The sequence below is a fragment of the Diaphorina citri genome, unplaced genomic scaffold (assembly GCF_000475195.1).
Source record: "Diaphorina citri unplaced genomic scaffold, Diaci psyllid genome assembly version 1.1 scaffold583, whole genome shotgun sequence".
NCBI classification, from domain to species: Eukaryota; Metazoa; Arthropoda; class Insecta; order Hemiptera; family Psyllidae; genus Diaphorina; species Diaphorina citri.
The window spans coordinates 72,730-91,466 of record NW_007378017.1 but is presented as its reverse complement, the minus strand read 5'-3'; the positions used below and the strand labels follow the sequence as shown (position 1 = coordinate 91,466).

The 18,737-nt window shown below is 38.0% G+C and overlaps 1 protein-coding gene across 1 annotated transcript in view; it reads left to right on the top strand.

Annotated features, from left to right (window-relative positions):
- Positions 1-18,737, top strand: part of LOC113467907 — a gene marked incomplete at its 3' end in the record, with an annotated part of 91,519 nt that overhangs the window by 48,004 nt on the left and 24,778 nt on the right. Inside the window, exon 2 of the mRNA XM_026824394.1 lies at positions 8,018-8,101. The remainder of the gene's footprint in view (positions 1-8,017; positions 8,102-18,737) is intronic.

Sequence of the window (18,737 nt, the reverse complement as noted above, 5' to 3'; positions counted from 1 at the left end):
TATCTAGAAGCTGGAGATGTGAAGTTTCCCAGTTAGTTCCATTCTGGAAAACTGTGTCTAGGGGGTTAGATTACTGGACCATGTTTCCAAGAGCAAATTCATGAAAGCGTTCTTCATGGAATAGTCCCCAGATTACATACTTGCCTGTTTATTCTGTCCAAAATTGCGTTCCCCATCACCTTCCAAAAGCCCAAGACAGTAAATTTGGTTTATTTTGAAGAATTTGAATTATCTTCGTCGTTCTTTGTAGTTTTGCATGCAATTTTCCCGATTTGATGCAATTTTTTCCCATCTCGTATTCGAGATCACCCTGTCTTGACTCTTGAATCCAAGAACAATATCTTCCACCGTAATGAGATCCAGCGTTACCTTGCACTACAATCCAGCGGTGACTACACTCACGATCTTATTAAACTAGGCAGTCTCAATGTTGCTCAAACGGTGTAAGGTTGCATTTGAAACGTCAACTCAGCGAATGAATTCAACGTTATCTTCCCAAACGCAGCCAATACACTCCGATACTTGTGTGTGAATATGTATAAATCTTGAGACTTTTTTTGAGCTTGAAAGGTGTCTTCGGCTTATTCTTCTTCTTCGTCGTCTTCTTCTTCTTCTTTTTCGTCTTCTTCTTCTTCTTCTTCTTTTTCTTCTTCGTCTTCTTCTTCTTCTTCTTCTTTTTCTTCGTCTTCTTCTTCTGCTACTGCTGCTGCTTCTCCTTTGCCTTATTCTTCTTTGCTTTTTTTGTCACTCTTCAGCAACTTCGCCTAAAAGTCAAGTGGATCTTTTTTTCGTGATATACTTTTTTTCTCCAATATCTCCTTATGGTTTGGTTGTCTAATGATAAAGTACAATCCACTTGTTCTGAAGAGCATGAGAACGTTTCTGCATGAAAGTGTTGTTTTTTATCCTTGTGTTTTTTTCAAGTTTTCATACCACTTGCTTCGAGATAATCATCAAATACAGCTACTGTTTTGCTGTATATTTTGATTTAAACGTAGATATTGAATAAAACTTGAACTCAAATCAATACCGGTTCTTTGTACGAAATTTCTCACTAATTGCATTTTGCCATTTTGCAAATAATATGGGAAAAATATGCAGCGCTGACAAAAGAATGCAAAGTTTGAAAGAATAGAAAGTGAAGCCAGAAGAAGTCCGAGGAATTTCTCCGTTTTAAATGAAATGCTTTTGAAGATATGCAGGATATTCTGCAAACATGTATGGAGCAGAGGTGGAAATGTTACATAAAACTTTCATATAAAATACCTATAGCGATAGATTTCTTGAATGGATTTGTAGACTACAACTTTTAGCTTGTAGTACAGGCAGAAGATTACCAAAGAATATCTCTCGTGATTTGATTAGTTACCCATCCAGGTTCTTCTTTAGTCTAGTGTTTATCAGATTATCACTGATTTTGCAGACTATCTCTGATTTGCAAACTTGGCATCACTACTTTACATCGGCAACTACATCGCTATTTTACATCCATATTTGAAAACAAGGCTTCTGACAGATATTGATTTCTATAATTGGTCATATTTTATTACAAAAGTTTTTCCAACAGATGGACTACAAACTAGGAGATGGACTACAAACTGTTTTACTTCTTCTAATTCAGTTTACAGTTCGATTTGATTCTTTGTTCTTTTGTTGCAAGATTGTCGCCTTGTCAGATTGTGCTTTTATGAATCTAGGTTGTGCCTTTTGATCGCCTGCCTTTTACAAGTACAAACTTACATATTATTTGTTTTTAGTGTTGTTATGATTCTATTTCCATAAAATACTCATGATTTTGTTTATAAGAATGTCTATAATTATTATTATTATTATTATTATTATTATTATTATTATTATTATTATTATTATTATTATTATTATTATTATTATTATTATTATTATTATTATTATTATTATTATTATTATTATTATTATTATTATTATTATTATTATTATTATTATTATTATTATTATTATTATTATTATTATTTTATTATTATTATTATGTCAAAAATTATTATATTACCCACTTATCTGTTATCGGAATTATTATTTCATTTTCTGATGTGCAGTCCCTAATGATTACAAAGAATTTTCAGATTTTCACTGTAGACTAAGTACGTTTTAATTTTGAATAGTCTTGCATTCCAATTCTTTGCCAACCCTATACATATTACTGTTTATATTTTTTACACAATTTCTTTTCCATCTCTGCTCCTAGTTTTGCCAAGTTCATCTCGGATTACAGCTTGTATCTTGTTAAGTTCAAACACACGTTCCTAATTTCGATTCAATATTCTAGTTCAAACATCTACAATTCTGCATACATATCTACAAGAATGTGTTTTGTTTCTCCTATATCGTGTGAGTTGGCTGTGGATTGTGCTAGACATTAGATCGCGTTATTATCTGCATTGGTTATTCTTGGAGATTTCTTACCTACATTACTTTGATTGAGACCTTGTACCCCAGTGCCCTCTACAACATGTACAAGAGATTTTCTGTTCCTTATCTTTATTGCTTCGTTTTGTTTCAAACCGAGTTTTTTTCTTGCATTTTTTTTTCTCTCTATTATTTTTGTTCTTCTTGCTTCTTCTTCTTCTTCTTCTTCTGCTTCTTCTTCTTCTGCTTCTTCTTCTTCTTCTTCTTCTTCTACTCCTTGTTCTTTTTCTTGCTTCTTCTCCTTCTTGTTCTTTTTCTTCTTCCATTATTAGTTTATGATGTAGAATGGGTACTTGTGGAATATCTTGCGTGTTATTACCGGTGCTTCCTCGAGCTTGTGCTTTTTTCTTGACTTTGCCATGTGACCATGTGTTTTTACCTTGTTTCCATTTTCTAATGTTTTTTTTTCCAAGTGGACATTACTCGTATTTACTGTTACTGTTTTGTGTTTCTTGTTTTGTTTCTCTAGAAGTCCATTGTCATGTTTTTCTTCAAACATTTTGTATGTATGAGGCAGTTCAGGTAGCCGTTCATCCTGCTAACCATGTGTCTCACGGTGTCAGTCTTTTTATTCCTTGCCTTTGCGCTGAGATTGCAATCAGCTCCTCAATTGTCCTCACCCTCACGAGGTTAAATGCACCTTACAAATAGCCAGCAGTACGTGTTGTCTCGGACGGTCACCCGTTCAAATATCAACGACGCACAACGTTGCTTAACTTCAGCGATCCTCCTTGCACCTTTTAATAGGTACTAGTTAGATATTTATTTATAATTTTGGTTAGCCAACTACTTACATTTATACGTACATGACGTACATCTGTATGTTACGTTTTGACTTATCTACCTGCCTATACCTTCGTCCTTACCTGGTGTATTATTTATTTTGAACGTAATATTGCTAAATCTATCATGATGGTTGTTTTAATTTGGTTTCAGTTCTACTGTGATGACGTTTCTCCTAGATTGTCTAGAAGTCTAGATACGTTTTAGGTTATGATTTATGTCTACCTTCGACATTCTTTATTTCTCTGGCCAAAAAATGATTTATTTGGCCCGTCGAAAATTCCACTAAAAAATTTGGATCAAGGTCCTCGGTTAATGTCTTCAAGTGGTATTGTTTGCACTAATTTTTTTCGTTTCAACTAATTTGTTTTTGATTTGGAACCCGAGTCTTTGGGAACTTTGTGGGAATCTGCAACACCCATTGTGATCGAATTTTTTCTCAGAGTAGGTAGGTAACCGAAATATGTGCTTAAATTAAGCACAAAACTGAAATATATCTAAGCACAGGATAGTTGGGATTTTGGTACTTCAATGTACATTCCAATCTAATTGTTATGAGAAGTTTTGATACAGATTGGTGTGTTGTTTGTACGGTTTCTTATAGTACCTAGTAATGACTCTTGAATTGTAGTTATACCTACATAAGTACGTAAGGAGCTAGATCTAGGTAATCTGGACCTACCTATTGTTTACCGTAAAGTCTAATAACTCTGGAAGTACGGCTAGATAGTTCTTCTAGTCTAGAAGTTGGTTTAGACTGCCTAGGCCCTAGAACGAGAGATTTGATAAAGGGAACTTTAACTGTTGTAGTCTTTTCACCCCAAAAGCGAAGAGAGAAGGAAAACAGGATATTAGAAAGCCATCCGTTCCGAGAACGAACATCATCTGTTTAGGATAAAATTCTCCCCGGCGGGAATCGACCTAGCACTTACAAGGCAGACACCTACTCTCGAAACTAGCTTGGCTGGATCTAGATTACTGAAAAAGCTTCTACCGATACCTACGCGATCCGGCGTAGTTAGCAACGTCTCTTCTTGCAATACGTACATTCGTACAACCTTATCGGTTATAAAGAATAGGTAGGTAGGTATGTGTATTTACAAAGCTACAAAGTAAATTTTACCCCGCTTATCCTTTATTATAGTTTAGTCAAACAGAGATTTGTATTTCAGTGGGAGGGACTTCAACTTCCATATTGGTAGATCTTTCTTAGTTGAAACTGTAAATCACCTAACAGATTCAATAAAGGTCTTAATGGTCTAAATCACTTTGTGTATCTACATCGCGGAGGTCCTGAATAATTATCTTCTGGTACTTACCTACTGCTGATAGCAGGGCTGTATTTAGGGAGGAGGGGCAGGGGGCCCGCGCTCTCCCCTCGGTAATTTCTTTTCAAAATTCCATTGACTATGAAAATCAAACAGTTCTTCTTAGAACTGTTTGATAGAAGGAACTGTAACTAAGATTTTATCGTCCCGAAATCGAAGAGAGAAGGAAGACAGGATAGGAGAAAGCCAGCCGTTCCGAGAGTGAACCTTTTCTGTTTAGGGTAGGAATTGAACCCGCGACCTAGCGCTTTCAAGGGAGGCGCTCAACCCTTTAAGCTAACTAGGCTGATTTTTTTCTTTTTACTTTTCAAAATTCCTTGGCCATAACTATAAACCATTAACCAGGAAACATCAATCGAATAGAATACCTACACCTCATTATTTATACTGCACGGATGAGACTGAAAAGTCCCATTACCCCCGCAGTCTAAATAAGGTCTCTGCCCTTAGCCCTTATTGGGTTCATATTCTGCCCCCCCCCCTTACTAAAATCCTAAACACAGGCCTGTCTGCTATTCCAATTCAAGTTCACATGGTTAATGTTGAGTTTAACCTATTTAAGCTCTCAGTATAGCCAAGTACTAGCCTGGTTTATCTCTAAGTACTTATCACTTGGTAATTCCTTATTCTAATCTTGGCCAAAACGATACAGACTCCCAGGGAAGTCCAAATTCCAATCAGGCCCCGCCTCGATTGACCCCGCGTTGGGCCCGGCCTATAAGTTGACCTCTGATAATATTTAGTACCTATCTGCTATCTATCTATTATACTGGTAATGTCTTTTACGTTTTACCTACCTGTTTGGTGGAATCAATTAGTTTGAGATCATCAAATAATTAAAAATTGACGGATCCCTCTAATACCATTAGTACCTATGTGCCTATCTAAGTACAATGTGCAATTTACCTACTGATATTGATCCTTATAGGCAAAATTATCTGTAGGTACCTGCTACGTGCAAAAGGCCAAAGTTATGGTGCGGTCGAGAAATAAGGTGCCAGAGGATTTGAGAGGGGGGGGGACTAAAAGATTGAAATGTGGATCCCAAATAAAATTGGCAAAACGGAAAAGGGACAGAAGAAGAATATCTACCCTCGAAAGCCAGAACCTCTTTCCTGAAAGCAAATTTAAAGTTCACATGTCACAAAATTTTGACGTCACAACAACTAGGTAAGTAGGTATTATGTTTATTTCGTTATATGCAAGGTTTTTGAAGGCTTTTCCTTTGAAAATATCAGAGCAGAATCTTCGATTTAAACTTAAAACCTCACTTCTCCAAGACTCTCAGAAGAAACCATGTTCATATTATAACTCTTACTCACCCTAGTTAGGGCTGATTGAGAGGCTGACGAAAAACGCCGACCCCGTCTGTACACGGGAAAAGGTGAAGAAAAAGAAGAAGATTATTATTATTATTATCACTTTTATCTCTTTTTTTCAGAGCTGATGAACATGAAAACCATTTCCGTGTTTCTGAACAACAACATGGCCATGCTAAGTTCCGGTCTAGAGTCTGTCTGGCTGCTACTCAAAGCCAACATGGGTCTGGTGATCCAAGCTCTGACCACCCTAGTGTCTCTGGTATTTGAAAGCGGATTTGCAGTGTTCAATTTCTTCATCAATATAGTAAGTGACATCGGACCCTGTACATAGACGAGATCCAGCCAGTCTAGTTAGCTTGAAGGATAGCACGTCTGAGAGCGCTAGATCGCGGGTTCGCTTCCCCTGGGGCGAACAAATGGGGAAATCTGTCTGGCTGCTACTCAAAGCCAACATGGGTCTGGTGATCCAAGCTCTGACCACCCTAGTGTCTCTGGTATTTGAAAGCGGATTTGCCGTGTTCAATTTCTTCATCAATATAGTAAGTGACACCGGACCCTGTACATAGAAGAGATCCAGCAAGTCTAGTTGGCTTGAAGGATAGCACGTCTGTGAGCGCTAGATCGCGGGTTCGCTTCCCCTGGGCGAACAAATGGGGAAATGGAGTCTGTGGGCGATGGAAGCGAAGGTGTTAAAAGAGATTAAAGGCCAACCGAGTTAAATTGGAGGGTAGCACGCCTGCCTTGTAAGCGCTAGATCGTGAGTTTGATTACCGCCCGAGGGCGAACTATATCCTAAACAGATAAGGTGTGTTCTCGAAAAGGCTGACTCTTCTAGTTAGGAACGATAACAACTCAGTAGTTACGGCTCCCTCTATCAAACCTCTTTTATTACCTATTTTATTGCTTTTATTGTAAAAAGTTCTCAATTTATTACGGAAGCGAAGGTGTTAAAAGAGATTAAAGGCCAACCGAGTTAAATTGGAGGGTAGCACGCCTGCCTTGTAAGCGCTAGATCGTGAGTTCGATTACCGCCCAAGGGCGAACTATATCCTAAACAGATAAGGTGTGTTCTCGAAAAGGCTGACTCTTCTAGTTAGGTACGATAACAACTCAGTAGTTACGGTTCCCTCTATCAAACCTCTTTTATTAACTATTTTATTCCTTTTATTGTAAAAAGTTCTTAATTTATTACAAACTAGCCGAAACCCGTCTCTTCACTCCGGATTTCTGCTAGTAAGTCCTTAAAGGCATGGCCGTTCATGTCACTCACCCATTTAGTGGTCTTGCTCGGCGTAGCTTAACAAAAACGAACCGGAAAATAGCCTATAACCTTCACGGGAGTGCAAAACTTCTGGCCTTGTACCGGGTCCCTCGCAGCCTCAGGGACACTGCCCGTATAATCGCTATTTGGACCTTAGTTTTTATCCACCCTGACTTCTCCTGATCAATCAGGTAGATTTATTTATGCCATGTTGCCAAGTTGCCATGTGTTTCCAACGGGTCAACCGTCATCTTCATACACAAACACTCATAACTTTTCATAAAACATAAGGAAGTGATTCTATTATAGGGTGCATATTGTTTATTACATGCATATTGTTTATTAAATCCATTGCATTCCATATTGTTTCTCAGCTATACATTCCATATTCTGCATCAAGCTCCTTTAGCTACACAATTTGCTTGTTGGCTGACAGTTTTATTCTGTCAGTTTTGCCTTTTTTAGAGAGAACCGAGCGCATTCTTTGAGGTAGAACCTTTATTGTTACAATAATCTGATCATGAGGGACAAGAACTATGATTGTTACAGTTTCCCTCTGTAACTCTCTATTCCTGTAAAAAATAGAGGAGTTTCATAGAGGGAACTGCAGCGCCGGACAGGATGTCTTATCGACCCGAAATCGAAGAGACTACAGAGAGAATAAGGACAGGATAGGAGAACGCCAGTCGTTCTGAGAACGAACCTTGTTTGTTCATAATAAGTTCTCGCCTGGCGGGAATCGAACCCGCAACCTAGCTCTTACAAGACAGGTGTGGTATCCTTCAAGCTAACTGGGCTGAGTACTGCTTTATTTAGACTGTCAGGTTTTCTTTGGAGTATAACTTGATCTAATGCCATTTTCCGTACCTTTCTGCTTTCAGATTAACATGGTGGCGAGATTTAGCAGACGTTGTCCTATCATAAGGATAGGCTAAAACCTGACAGCAACATCATCATTGAATCCAGTGAGTAAATTCTTCATCTTTAAGTAGGTACCTATATAATTCTTTTTGCCAGCCTAGTTAGCTTGGCCGGTAGAGCGACTGTCTTTTAAGCGCCAAGTCGTGAGTTTCCATCCGGGGCGAACTTAATCCTTAATCGATAAAGTTCTAAAGTTCGTTCTCGGAACAGCTGGCTCCTATCTTTCTGTTTTCTTCGATTTTGGAAATACCTAGGTATAAGACCTTCCTTTCTACAGTTCTCTCTATCAAATCTCTTTCTATTTTTCCTCCAACTAATTTCCATTGACGAAATTTCGTCCGTCGCTTGCCAAGAAATGCCTGCATAAATTGATAAATAATACCTTCTACTCCTACACCATACATAGTTTGAATTTAAGTCGCGTGATAGCTCAATCAACTTAGTACCAAAGTTTAGTTGACGTTTCTTTTTAGTAGTGCCGCTTTAGTGGGATCTATCTACTAGTTGACGTTTTAATGGAAATGCCGCCAAGTAATTCATTATGCCGCCATGTGGGGGGTCCCATGATCTCGTCAAAGGCCCGACGTGAGATATCCAGGTTTTTGACATTTCCAGACCTCACCGGGACTCGAACCCACATACTCCCCGTCCCTCGCGGCCTAGACACATCTTATGAATTGATTTATTACTGGACATGTTTATGTATTGAAGATTGAATGCAAATTTTATACGATCTTGAAGTATAGGGCAGTATGGATAGGGAATAGGGCAGTATACATAAGTATAGGGAACTATAGGGCAATAAGTATAGGACAAAGTGTATCTGTAGGTATGCAGGAATCTCCAGTAAACTATTATAGTGGTAAGATGATGATAATAGGGCCCTTTGAGTACCCACAAGAACCTGTACTCCACTGTGATCTATGAAGATTGAGGACTTGGAAAGTAATTAAGTAAGAAATGGACCAACGGACAATAGGCCTTTGTTTGATACCCTCTCTTTTCGAGTTGTCTATGTCCAAATTTTCGGCAGACGAAACTATGGCTTCAACAGGTCTCTATACTGAGCGTTGCTTTGACAATCAAACTGGTCAATTGATTCCTATTCTGCTCCATTTGATATAATGTGGCATTCGGTTGCTGATACCAGTCTCTCAACTTGTGCATTAGGATAATGAGACATTTGTTCAGAAGTAGACAACTAACGGTTGCCCACAAGTAGGTATGTAACAGCAGAATTCACGGAATCAAAAGCTGGTCCTCTAGTATTGAAAGTGTCTGGGTTGAGGATCAGCATATTCCCTGGCAAGATCTCAAGCACCATCATGTCTGAGACCTTTCTGTCCATTGTCAAGGAAATGCCATTACTATTGTAGTTAAACTTGTTAGTTATAGCTCATAGGTAGGTAGTAGGGTGGAGTGAAAAAAAAAATGTTCGAATTTAAAAACGCCTGATATGTCAAAAGTTGCGTATTGGTGAGTAGATTAATCCCTGAAATTTTCATGAAAAAATTTCATCATCTTGAGGTCGCACATTTGGCTTGAAGTTTTGAGAGCTTTTAGTTATGCAATGAAGGGGCAATATAAGGGTTTTTATTATTCTCACGCAAATTGCTAACAAATGGTAAGACGTACGACTTTTTTGTTCTGAACAAAACTTTTAAAACAAAATAATACATAATTATTATTCTCGGGCTTCAATCGGTTAGACTTACCTATTCAAAGATATTACAGGATAAGGCCTAGTAGATAATATGCATTTTTTTCACCGCACAAAAAAAAAAAGCGGGGGAAAACCCCACTTTTAAAAAAAAAAAAAAAAAAAAAAAAATGTATAAAATAAACATAGAGCGGCGAATCCCAAACTGGGGGCCGTAAAGGCTTTGAAGGACTTCAAGACCCTAGAAGATCACAGAAAATTTAGTAAAGGGGCCGCAGAGCGTTTACAAAAAAAAAGCCACGCAGAAAAAAAAATGTTTAGGAACCTCTGTTATAGAGACCATAGCGATTTACCGGTGCAGTATGGTAATTCTTCTATCTGTAGGGCGATGTTAAATGAACTGATAAGGAGATTATTATTATTACCTACATGCATCCATATTATCATTATAACTTACATCAATATATTCAATCTGACTAACCATACCTATACATACATAGATAGGTACCTATCAATATGACTAAGCAAGACATTAGACCTGATGGGCATCAAATTAATCAGTGTACTGCCAGCTTAGTAAGAAGTTACTTAGGCCAGCCACTCACTATCAGGTAGACCTTATGGACGGACCTTTTCAGCTGTACCTCTCAGGTCTACCTGATAGTAAGTGACTGGCCTAAGTTACCTTGGAGGGTGGCACGTCACGTCTGCCTTGTAAGCTCTAGGTCGCGCGGTAAATTCTCGCCCGGAGCGAACTTCATCCTTAACAGATAAGGTTTCGTTCCCGGAACGGCTGATTTTCTCCTGTCCTTCTCTCTTAGATTCCAGGGCGATAAGACCTTAGCAGTTACAGTTCCCTCTATTAAACCTCTTTTTTAAGCTATAAAAACGTCAATTCACTTGTATAACGTTGATCCATGTACAATTTATATGTATTTTCATGATCAATAAAATTATATTCTATTCTATTCTATTCTATTCTAATTACCGCTACTGGTCGCTAGTACCTATTTTATAAATTTAATAGCTGTTTCGTTGTCCTCATGAAGCTGCATTCCAAGCAAAAAGAACTGTCCCGCCAGGAATCGAATCCGGGACTTTCTGTGTCCAAAGCTAGTGTGATATCTCATCCTTGGTCAAAGGTTGCCATATACCTTACGATAAATTTATCATTCAGATTATTCTTACTTGGTATCTTTTCTATCGTGACATTTCTACCAAGACATTTTAGAGCCCCCCTCTTTCTACATAGGTATACATAAATATTCATGTAGGTACCTATCTATAGATCTATCATTCTATCTGCATTTGTGTCTACCTTAGAAATATTGAATTTACTATATAACATTCATAGTAAAAAAAGTAACCAGTTTTTAAGTTCAAACTTGATTTCCAACAGGACAACTTGATTTCAAGTGCTTAGTACTTTACACCCACTACATTCAAGTGACCAAGAAACCAAGTTGTAGGTATTATGTCTTGATTGTGTCTACATAAACTTGTATGTATACTTAATATGTATGTATGAGAGTAGGTAGATATTTAAATAAATTTAAGTGCAAGTAATATTTCTATGAAAACAAACGGATACTTATACGTATTGTAGATAGATAGATAAATTTATTTGTATTTATTTTATTTTTTATTTTTTTAATGTTACAAGGTTACTTACGTATTGTATGTGACACGCAGACACCAAACCTAGGATCTGTGGTTCAACCGTCTGTTGTAGAATGCTCTCTCAAATCTGGTATCCAGTTGTCAAAAGTCCTGGATCGACAGCCTACTTAGCTTAGTTGGTAGTGCGTCTGCCTTGTAAGCGCTAGGCCGCGGGTTCCTTTTTTCCTTAAAAAAAAAAAAAAAAAAAAAAAAAAAAAAAAAAAAACGGAGAGAGAGAGAGAGAGAAGGAGAGAGAAAGAGAGGGAGAGAGAAAGAGAGAGTCTGTTGACAAAGTTCGGTGGGTTCTATATTATAATAATCATCGATCTAAATCAGTTATGCTCTGCAGCTTTCAGCCGATAAAATCAATGGAACTTTTATCCATAGGTGCCCAATACTTACTAATAGGTATTAAATGCAGCTCTAGGCCTTATCAGAATTAGAAAGGAGAAAAAGGTGATTAAAACCCAGATAAAAAAAAGTTGAAAGAAATGGAACAAAAAAAGGTTCATAAAAATACCTTCTTTCTGCTTCATCTCACTAATAATGGTCTACAAATGAATCCATTAGTTGGTCTAATTTTAGAGTCACTGACTGGTCGATTTTAAAGGAAATAGCTATTAATAAGATCTTTTATTGATAGAATGTCACTTTGTTTTCGTCAATAGAACAAATATCCTGTCTTCCTTCTCTCTTCGATTTCGGGACGATAAGACCATAGCAGTTACAGTTCCCTCTGTCAAACCTCTTAAAAAAAGTCCTGGATCGGAGAGGTACATTTTTTTCATAGATACCTACCTAATCATGCAGAAAAATGATCCCCAAAAAATTATGAAATAGGTGTCTCGGCGTTTTTACTTTTTTGATATTCTAAGTGGTTCTGTAGAAACCCACCCCTGGTCAAGACTTTAAACACCCTATATAACATCACATACGCGGGTAAGATATATGGGTTCATCCATATTGAAACCCATCTATCTAGAAATGGCATACCGAGTATCTTCAATAATAATAATAATCAATATCTTCATATTCATATTGCACAGAGAGAGAGCTTAATCTTCCAGCTTCCAGCCCTCCTAGGCAAATACCTCACATCGTCATGGACAAAATAGTGATAGTGCTCATCAGGGTCGGTCACAGATCAACCGGTTAACGGGGTCCGTAATCCACTCCAGTCAAGTGAAGACCATGTCCAGAAATATGTATGATATTGTACTTGACCATTATCTCAAACTAAACAAAATTATCTGAAACGTTCAGACCAAAACTCTGCCCCGTTCTATTTCTACTTCATTCTATTCTATTTCATTCTATTCTATTCTATTTCATTCTATTCTATTCTATCAGGTATTCATCTATTCACTTAAGAAGGCTCTGCCTGATCCTGTGCTTAGCAAACGGCTGGAAAACATCATAGAGACAATGACAAAATCCTGCTACGATTATGCCTGCATAGGTAAGTCAAATGATTTGGATACTGTTTTCGAGAGGTTTGATAGAGGGAACTGTAATTGCTAAGGTTTTATCGTCCCGAAATCGAAGAGAGAAAGACAGGACTCCTTGAGTAATGAGTGTAATGATATTATTTGATTAGTTTTTTTAGGAGGTTTGATAGAGGGAACTGTAACTGCTGAGGTCTTATCGTCCCGAAATCGAAGAGAGAAGGAAGACAGGATAGGAAGAAGCCAGCCGTTCCGAGAACGAACATTTTCCGTTCAGGATAAAATCCGCGCGGGGCGAGAATCGAAACCGCGGCCTAGCGCTTACAAGGCAGACGCGCTACCAACCAAACTAACTAGGCTGGCACACAAGGAAGGGTACATACCTTGGACACTAATTTTTTTTTTTTTTTTTTTTTTTTTTGAGGGGGCTAATGGCACCACGCCCCCGGGAGTCCGTTCCTGAAGCGAATGGGACCGGATGAATCCCCCTATGAACCGGCCCTGATTGGAGGCAAAAGACCAATACCGCTCACAGAGTTGAAAATATCTTGGGGTAAATACCTCACATACATATTATTGGCTGTCAAAGAGATATCCCATAGAGAAAGGCTCTGGAGATGCCCGGAATATCAGAATGTCAATATTGCTAATCCTTTTACCTTTTTCAAGACAGTTCCGGGTCTTGAACCGATGACCTATGGTCTGGGAGACTCTTAGTCCGTCAGTCAATGAGGTTCCGCCTCTTAATTCCGCCAGGAGTCAAGAAGTTTGTTTTCTTGTAAATTCTTGTTGCTTATATATGTACATTATGTTACCATTTGCAAATATTTATTCTGAAAATAAAGTTTGATCTAATCGTTTAATAATTAATAATAATAAGTTTGGACAGGAAGACTGACCAACAGATGTAGGTCACTCAGTATAGTTAGCTTGGAGGGTAGCACGTCAACCTTATAAGCGCTAGGTCGCGGGTTTGATTCCAACCAGGGGTGAACTTTATCTTGAACAGATGAGATTTGTTCTTGGGGCGCCGGGCGGCTGGCTTTCCTCCTATCCTGTCTTCCTTCTCTCTTAGCTTTCGGGACGGTAAAACCTCAGCAGTTATACAGTTCCCATTTGAAAAAAAAAAAGTTGTGAGTTTGTCGAAAAAGGGGTATCAACACTACCCCACAAATGTACCTAGGGACTTAGGGAGTAAGATGCATAAACTGTAACTTGTTCTTGGTAGCTTGGTACATATCTTACTACCAGTTATGTTTATATCTTACCAGTTCTAGTTGTTATAGGTATCGCAGGTACCTATTGTATTGTAAACTTCAGTAAAGGTCGGATGTCCATATGATGTCCTGATTGTAACATATGTAGCATACATGCTGTGCTGCCAGTGGAGTTAGTGGATTCAGAACCTATGTACCTATAGTGGATTCCAATAAACATTCAGAACAGTATCTTTTGCCTGTGACCTTTGTAGGTACCTGTCAGCTACTGAAAATGCAACGGGTTCGAATCTTGAAATAAAGTTGAAAATGTCTCATAAAGTAACTAAAGCTATGTTAATAATAAAGATTCTTAGGAACATTAGTTATAAAAATTAAATAAATAAAAAAACCAATGAAATAATGTAAAATATGTTGATTTGGCTAGATTCTGTCCTAACCTTCTCTGAGCCTTTGCTGGCTGGATGCAGCTTGTGAGCCCAGAGATCCTGGCTAAAGTCTATGACCTGACGAAATTGGATAAATCAAGAAGGGATACGGTTTCAAGACAATCGTAAGACTCGGCGGTGGTTTTATTTTTGAGAAATTCAACGTTAAAATTAATATACAAGTGCGCGTTAAGCCGACTCGCGAAGCTCTGTCTTTACGTTCGCTGTTAGACCAGACAATGCATCGCTTTCGCGTACATTGCCTTGTCAGCATTATTAAATAATCGAAAATGGATTGGGTATGGTATTGCCACTGCCCGGCAAACCAATGTATCTATATGGATGGACAGGTAAGTTTTATTTGAGCTGGGGAGAGGATAAAAAAGTACTCACAGTAGCATTGGCTCAGAAAACACAATCCCAAGATGTTCCAACATCCAGTTCCTAATCCCCATCATGGAAAGAGACACCACACTAAAAATGCCAGCACTATGCCAGTAGTAGTGAACTGTATCACAATAGGTCATCTAGTCGAAACAGGATATAAACAAAAACTACATATCAACATGAATGTAAACCAAAACTACATATCAACATGAATGTAACAAACTACAAGCTGCAGAGATCTGTAGCATTTTAACATGGTGTGGGAACTTGGTGAAGCTCTATTAGACAAAATATATCTGTAACAAGAAGAACTATTTGCTGTAGCTAGAAGAAATATGTGTACCAAGAAGAGCAGTTACCAATGTAACAAGGAGTAATAACTGTAACAGGAAAGAATGCGAGACAGAAACTTTTGGTGTTCTGTAAGTAGGTGCAGAGGTTGTGTGAAATAGTTTGAATGCCATTTTATCAAAATGGAAGAGATCACCTATTCAACCTAAAGTCAGTCTAGATATATTCTATGAAAACCTGTATAAGCAAAGGGATATAAGGAAAAATATAAACATAACTATATTTTAAGTCAATGTGACAATACAGTAAGTAAAACATGGTATCTTAAGGCTAAATATTGAGAAATCACATTGACTGATCTCAGGTACCATAAGCTTTGTACAAAACAATACAACTATATTTTATTATAATGCTAAATACCCATCCACTTGAAAGAAATATATACTTATATAAAAAAATAAAGAGAAATTGATTTTTTGATAGCTCGAGTAAATATGTATGAGCGAAGGATCAAGGTACTTAGGTACCTAATTGTTTAATAATGAAAAATAAAGATATACCACATATTATATCCTTCTCCCCATCTCTTTATTGTGATACCTACTTGACATGGTAACCCGTTTTCACAACACATAAAAATAAATGAAGATGTTACATACCAAATGACTAAATGACAATAATATTCCCTCGATTCACGGACAGCAGTTTCGCACTCGGCAAGCTTTTACTGCATGTTCTGTTGTAGTCTCGGTAGTGGATTGGTTTTACCGAGTAAAGCTTAGGGTACATGTTGGTGCGAATGATGGGTACCCTAATCATAACTGCTACTTGTTGGTTTGAGAACATGCAGGAGGCTATTGGTAGTGCGAAGTACTGTCCCAGGGATTTCATTGGGACAGCCAGCTCCCATCCCATGGGTAGATTCCTCTGAATCTTGGTTAAGTCGGACTTCAGGATGGATGGAGTGACTATCTGCGATGGTATATGGTCCGACTGGCATGCGGTGGCGGCGATTGCTAGCTTAGTGTTCACGGCTATATTGTCTATGAAGCCGTAGATTTTCATGATGTTGTTTAGCAGTCTCTCCTCCCTTTCTTCCAAGCGGTTTGATTGGAGAAGGTTCGATGCCAGCGCATGTTTGGCTTCACCTGTGATTGAGTTGAATTGTTTTGTGAGCTCTTCCATATTGCTCACTGCCTGAATAACATTTCGATGTTCGTTGTGCACTGCCAGTTGTAAGTTTTCGACTTGGGTGGAGAGATGATGTTGGGTGTGGAACAACTCGTCTGTGTCATCCGTGGTGGCGATGTCGCAGCAACTGTGTAGCAACCATTGCAGGGGGCTGAACCTCCTCACCTTTGTTGGGTGACCCTCCGGAAATCTGGGCGCTATCTCCGCTACGATCGCGGCGGTGTCATGAGCAAGTTTTCGTAAAACGTGATCTAGGGCACAGGTGGTGTTGTCGGCACAGTTCTTCTCTATTGTGGCATTGAATTGTGCTGTGTCTGGATTCTCAGTACCAACATTCCTCTGAAGCCCGTATGTGATCGGGATGGAATTCGTATATAGCACCGCCGGAATCTCTCGGAGTATCAGTGATTCCTTTGTGATGATCTTCACATCTAGTTGATCCAATCCGTAGGACAAGGATCGTAGAGCAAGTAGTAAGATCACTTGCACGAACATCACGAAATACTATGAAGTAACTGAAAAGGAAGTGCGACAATTTGGAGATCAGTCCAACATCCATAACATTACATTTTGAAACAGTACAAAATACTGATGTGTGAATATTTCTGTCTACAATTTCATTCCACCTGACCAATATTGAAATTCCTAATAAGTACCCGACCCTCCCCAAAAAAATGGAGACTGAAATAATGTAGAAGTGAACATCGAACATTAAAAATAAAGAAAAAAAAAATAAAAAAAATAGATGCCAGCTGATACAAAGCTATGCAAAACAAATACAGGAAGGAAAAAGAAAAAAAAATATATCAACTCATAGCAGAATAAGTTCATACCTCATATTACTATATTATGTACCTATCTATACCGATTTGGCTTATAGGAGTTTATATTCCCCTATTTTGCTGACTATCGATATGTGAACAATAATTTCCGTGCATAGACATCATCATTCATTGTTACACCCGCGTGCCTGTTTTCAATCATACGCTATCCAATTTCATTCTACCGACTCCAAACTATCTCATCGATTCCCAGACATTGGCGAGTTGGCGAAATTCCTTTTTCATGCACTCACATACAAAACCGAAGGCTCAATCATACTTATTTATCATTTATACCTTACCAAGTTTGTTTTCATTCACACGCTCACCATTCAGTACCCAATAAATTTTGCTTGTACAATCATTCTCAACAATCAAGCACCCAAATAAAATTATTTTACCCAATGAAAATTTGAAATATGACACTAAGGAATTGTCTACGCGCCAAGTCTATGAGACAGGAAATTGGAAAAAAAAAAAAAATGAAATCGACAAACAAAATAAATAAATAAATAAGGATTAACGGATTGTAAGTAAAGAAAGTATCCAATATTTTCGCACCCTATTGTCATACCTATAGACGGTCTATATAGGTAGAAATGAGTGTAGATACCCTAATAAAGTATGGTACTTACATGAATATCTTCTTGTTGGAGGACTAAGTAATCCAGCTATACCGTTGAGCTTTAAGGTGAAGTCGGTAGGGCAACTATGAGATCTTAGTGAGCGAATGACAAGTTTAAATACATCATATGTTTTTGTTTTTATTCCCAGACTCTCAATTAGAATTTACTTGATTCTGAGATAAAAAATTATCACTCTACGTGATCTGATAACAATAACTATCTACGTAGTGAGTGAGCCGTAAGCCATTAGGTACCAACATAGGTAACACAGCTAATACTGAGGCTCAATGAATGCAGGCACGCGAACGCAACTAAACCCAGACTTGAAACCATGAATGGTTTCCCTTACTTTTTTTTTGATACGGCTATCTTTATGTATACCTGCCTGCAACAAAATTATATAATTATTTGAGAGACTATAATGATACCCCATAAATATGGATCGGGCAGTGAACCATATTTACTCAAAATAGGAAAACTTAACTCTAGATATAAAAAGAAGGAATAACTTAACTCTAACAACAATATAGGTTAAAAATAACTGAATCAATAATTTTCGGGGCCCCTAATACTACAAAAAAAAATAATATTAAAATAAAATAAAATGAACAACTACTAAATTTCCCAAACTCGAGGGTGGCTTCACAGTTCACAGGTGCTCGCAGTAATACAGCGTATCGTAAACGCTTTTAAATTTTATTACGACCTGTTGTAGCCAAAGAAAATCATCAAATCTTTACTCTAGTTAACCAACGTGGTACTCAGCTCACGTCGTTACATGACAAAACACTTGTCGTGTGCCCAGATGGGGCGGTCGCGGGGGGGTTTAAACAAAACGTTATTCGTCTTCAGGTTCTATGAACCTGTCTGGACGCGTAACTTAATGTTTGTGGTTTTGTGTTGGTTTGGGAGAGAGCTATTATTAGAATTGCCGGATCCAACATTCCCTCAGAAA